This window comes from Herpailurus yagouaroundi, unplaced genomic scaffold (genome assembly GCF_014898765.1).
Source record: "Herpailurus yagouaroundi ecotype Mexico unplaced genomic scaffold, PumYag 77, whole genome shotgun sequence".
Lineage (NCBI taxonomy): Eukaryota > Metazoa > Chordata > Mammalia > Carnivora > Felidae > Herpailurus > Herpailurus yagouaroundi.
The window spans coordinates 54,084,860-54,090,228 of record NW_024412388.1 but is presented as its reverse complement, the minus strand read 5'-3'; the positions used below and the strand labels follow the sequence as shown (position 1 = coordinate 54,090,228).

The 5,369-nt window shown below is 40.8% G+C and overlaps 1 long non-coding RNA gene across 1 annotated transcript in view; it reads left to right on the top strand.

Annotated features, from left to right (window-relative positions):
* The window catches only part of LOC121027255 (uncharacterized), a 9,081-nt gene extending 4,602 nt beyond the window's left edge, over positions 1-4,479 (top strand). The window contains exon 2 of the long non-coding RNA XR_005788621.1: positions 3,933-4,479. This is a non-coding gene — a long non-coding RNA (uncharacterized LOC121027255). The remainder of the gene's footprint in view (positions 1-3,932) is intronic.
* Positions 4,480-5,369: the final 890 nt, after the last annotated feature.

Sequence of the window (5,369 nt, the reverse complement as noted above, 5' to 3'; positions counted from 1 at the left end):
GGTGGGTCCTTGGGAAGGTAGGGATGAAGAGTGGAGAAGCAGGTGGTCACCATTATTCCCCAGCATGAGGCATTTTCCTTCTCAGTCTTCGTTTTTGAGTAAAACATGTAAATATGTTTGCACGCTTATTTGAACTTGTTTTCTTGCTGACTAAATAATAATTGGGACTCACAAGGAAGGGAAGGGAAAGGAAAGAGATGAGAAATGAACATCCCCCCCACTCCGCCACCAGGTTCTATCATAGGAGCAGCCCCGAGCTGCTGAAGACCCTTCTGTAAAAGTCAACAGTTTCTCTTTCATGACATCACCACCTAAGCCCTTCCAACTTTAGCTTCAGAACAGGAAGAAGGCTCAAAATAGAACTATCTTAGGAATCCAGCTCCTTTAGAAGATCAACTTTTAAATCAGCTGCAGGAGCAACACTGAACTTTGACATAGGGAGGGAACTGTAGTATTTGTAATTGGTTCCTTTGGGGAAGAGTGGAGGGGATACTTACCATGCGTATTAAAACTTTTCTCAAGATAATTTGGATACCCAGACCAATGAATGATTAATAGGCTGGTTCGAGATTCTTTTACTGAATTGTTCATATGTTTCGGTGTGTCAACAATAACAAGTACTTTTAAGAATGAATTAAAGTGGGGCTCCTAGAGTGTTCTCTAAAAGTCTGCTAGAGATCAAGGAGACTGTGGAGGCAGGCTAGGAGGGAGCATTTGAGGAAGATGAAGGATGTGAGGGTGCGTGCAGTGACAGCTGTCATGAGAGGTTCATCATAAACAATGACTAACTTTTGCGGGGGACAAACATCCTTGACAAAGAAGTAACCATGTCAGGATTTTCCACCTTTACCTTGGAACTGAACTGCATATCTCTGAATGTCAGTGTCTCCATTCTTTTCCTGAATTGAGATGTGCCTTTCTCTCTGAGCAAAAAGTATTGTTCAGTCTCTGGGAAGGGCTGCTTGATAAGTGATCATCACTGAAGTATTGACAATTTAAGGATGAGTAGTGGGGCAGAGAATACTTGGCATTAAGTTGAGCATTTGGTGGGTGTTGTAGAAGGACTTGCTAGTTGGAGAGGTAACGTCTTCTAATCTGGTTCATGTTTTAAAAAATCGAGGAGACCGGGGCGCCTGGGTGGTGCAGTCGGTTGAGCGTCCGGCTTCAGCCAGGTCACGATCTCGCGGTCCGTGAGTTCGAGCCCCGCATCAGGCTCTGAGCTGATGGCTCGGAGCCTGGAGCCTGTTTCCGATTCTGTGTCTCCCTCTCTCTCTGCCCCTCCCCCGTTCATGCTCTGTCTCTCTCTGTCCCAAAAATAAATAAAAACGTTGAAAAAAAAAAAAAATCGAGGCGACAGACAGGGTTGCCTGTAACTGCATTAATACAATAGCCACTAGCTCCATATCCCTGTCAAGCACCTGCAGTCTGGCTGTGATAATGAACTGAATTTCAAATTCCAGTAAATTCTTAAAGTTGATACTTGATTCAGTTATTGGAAAACTTAAATATGTTTGGAAACAACTTGTGCATATGCATCACCTTTTTAAACTGTAAAACATGAAATCTAAGCGTAGATTAAGTACTTCTGTTGAAAATTTAGTGTTTAAATTGAGATGTGACGTAAGTATAAATTACATTCTCATTTTCAAAAACTTCCTACAAAGAAAGTAAAATAGCCATGGATAATGTTTATGTTGATTACATGTTTAAATGATACTATTTTGGATATTTCATTTAGAAATACATTGTTAAAGTTAATTTAACCTGTTTAAAAATTTTTTTAAAATATGGTTACTAAAATACTTAAAAATACATAATATGGTTTGCATTTTACTTTTCCTGGACAATACTGGCTTATAACATTGCTCCTTTTGGTCCATGGATTAATTTCAGAAGAGATGACTGAATGAAATCTCTACTTCCCCTTGCTGTTTTCCATGTGGAAATTTGGGGACCCCAATAGTCAATTATTTTAGTACATAAGGCCTAATAGTGAATGCTTTGCAGATTTCTATGTGGGAGGCATACCCTACTCAGGAAGGTCAATACAAGCATGCAGGGGACCAGAAAGGCTAGTGGGAGTGTCATGGTGAAATTTAGATACCACACATCTGGCTCTAGATGCTGTTTTAAAAGATGCCTGTGCATACCAAACTCTATCAGAGAACAGTAAGTGACACAGTAACAATTGTGACACCTGGTGGCATTTTAGTGATACCACTCATTTGTTTTCTCTTACTCCTTCATTTACTTTCTCTCCTCCACCCCCTCATCCCCCCATCCTAGCTCCACTGGTGGTAATTGGGCCCACAAGACTGCTGACCCGTTATGTCCGAAAAAAGTATAATGATGACCTAGATGGACATAGTGCTGTCTTTGGTGGTTGGTTTTGTCTAATGAGATTCGCTAATGGCACTGGAAGGAACTTAGGAGCCATTTAAATAACAATCCCCTCCTCTTACAGATGACAGAAAGTTATGTACCTTGCTTAAGATCATACAGGTAGAAGCTGGAATTAAACATACACTTTCGTTGATAATCTATTTAGAGAATCCTTAGGAAGTGATGAGGTTCAGTTAATCAGATACCTGTTGAGCTTGCACTTTGTGGAAAGGAGTGATTAGTGTCTTGAAGTGACATGAAGAAAACAATCTTTGACCTTAGGAACAATACTGCTGATTGGAAGAAATAATTATAAGCCGTGCCAAATTAAATTACAGTACAGGCATGCCTTATTTTATGGTGCTTCAAAGATACTGTGGTTTTTACAAATTGAAGGTTTGTGGCAATCTTGTGTTGGGCAAGTCCGTTGGCACCGTTTTTCCAACAGCGTTTGCTCACTTTGTGTCTCTTATGTCACGTTTTGGTAATTCTCACAATTTTTCCTTATTATATCTGTTATGGTGATTAGTGAATATGACTTGCAGAAAGCTCAGACGATAGTCATTTTTTGGCAAAGTGATTTATTTTTTTAATTTTTGAGAGAAAGAGAGAGACAGAGCATGAGTGGGGGAGAGGCAGAGAGAGGGAGACACAGAATCTGAAGCAGGCTCCAGGCTCTGAGTTCTCAGCACAGAGCCTGACATGGGGCTTGAACCCACAAGCCGTGAGATCATGACCTGAGCCAAAGTCAGACGCTTAACTGACTGAACCACACAGGCGCCCCATTTTTTTGGCAAAGTACTTTCTAATTAAAGTATGTACATGGTTTCTTTAGACATAATGCCATCATACACTTTATAGGCTACTGCATAGCATAAACATAACCTTTCTGGGGGTGCCTGGGTGGCTCAGTTGGTTCAGTGACCAACTTCGGCTCAGGTCATGATCTCGTGGTTTGTGAGTTCGAGTCCTGCGTTGGGCTCTGTGCTGACAGCTCAGAGCCTGGAGCCTACTTCAGATTCTATGTCTCCCCCTCTCTCTACCCCTCCCCTGCTCATGCTCTGTGTCTCTCTGTCTCTCAATAATAAATAAACGTTACAAATTTTTTTTTAAAAAACATAACCTTGGGGCGCCTGGGTGGCGCAGTCGGTTAAGCGTCCGACTTCAGCCAGGTCACGATCTCGCGGTCTGTGAGTTCGAGCCCCGTGTCAGGCTCTGGGCTGATGGCTCAGAGCCTGGAGCCTGTTTCCGATTCTGTGCCTCCCTTTCTCTCTGCCCCTCCCCCGTTCATGCTCTGTCTCTCTCTGTCCCAAAAATAAATAAACGTTGAAAAAAAAAATTAAAAAAAAAAAAAACATAACCTTTTTGTGTACTGGGAAACCAAAAAATTCTTTTGACTCCTTTTGTTGGCGATACTTTAGTGCGGTGGTCTAGAACTGGACATGTAATGCCTCCAAGGTGTGCCCGTATAAGAAATAGTGTTTAATATTAATAATGAGTGCAGTACCACTGTGGCATATGTTACAAGTAGAAATGTGTTTATTTTACAGATGCAGGACTGAAAGCTCTGAGAATGGTGGACTCTGCAGAGAAGAGGAGTTTAATTGTGTTTCTGGAACGGCTCAGCATTCTAGAAGTTGAGGTCAGTGAAAGTCTTTGGTATTGCCCCTGTTAGCTGGCCCTTCAGGGAATTTCAAAATCTAAGACCCGGCATTTTTACATGGCAGTGCTGTAATAATGAGGAAGTCATAGATTAATTAGGGACAGGGTGTTTAGAGATGGTTAGCTTAGGTAGATCATTTTGAATAGTTATTTTAAAAAGATTTAATACAGAGGTGAGATCAGAATAAAACGGACTTGTGAGCGGACTCTAAAATCTAAACTCTGGGGAAAAAAATGTAATCTAGAGCAAAATCAGAAAGCAAAATAATTGGAATAGACAGTTGGACTAAAAGTGTGTATGTGGAGTGTGTGTGTTACGAGGAAAAGGCTAATGATAGAATTTATGGGATAATCCATTTATTTGTAAATTTTTAGTCTCCTGTAGCTTTTTTGGACTAAAATCCCCGTTAAAATAAATAAGAAAGCATGTTCTTTCTTTCTCTGTGTTATTGTGTACATACTTCTTTGATAGGTCTTTTCCTTGAGATGGATCTCTTGGGGTTATGTGGTAGGAGAGGACTTGGAGGTCAGTGCTGGAAGTGGGTAAAACATGACACTCCCTTTATAATGCCTCCCAGTTAATGCTTCTCTGTGAGAATCAGGGTGGACATTGCACAGGGCAGTGGTCCTTGACTTCTCTTTGCCTTTTTAGCCAGTTTCTTTTCTCCTTAAAAAAAAAAAAATACCTGTAATTCCCTCACTCTAGGTCTCCTAACAATCTCTAGCAGAAGTTAGTTTTTAAAAAGTGTTGATGGGGCGCCTGGGTGGCGCAGTCGGTTAAGCGTCCGGCTTCAGCCAGGTCACGATCTCGCGGTCCGTGAGTTCGAGCCCCGCGTCGGGCTCTGGGCTGATGGCTCGGAGCCTGGAGCCTGTTTCCGATTCTGTGTCTCCCTCTCTCTCTGCCCCTCCCCCGTTCATGCTCTGTCTCTCTCTGTCCCCAAAAAAATAAATAAAAACGTTGGGAAAAAAAAAAAATTAAAAAAAAAAAAAGTGTTGATATAGCAGAGCTTTGCAGTGATATGCATGTGTACATTCCTGTACTTCTAACAAAGCAGTAATTGATATTTGAGCATTTTTTGTTGACAGTAAATTTTTATAACATCACAGTTGGGTCAGATATACACATTTTATAACATTGAGTTGGATTTCGGTTTTCAAATTGGAAAAAAAGTCACACTTTAGTAAAAGCCTGGTGGATTTATTAAACAATCTTATTTAAACTATTGTGTTTGAAGTGTTTTGCAAATACTTTGCATTGTCAGCAGCTTATTTTATGGTGCCTCCAGTTATTTACTCAGATATTTAAAGGTTTAAAATCATATTTT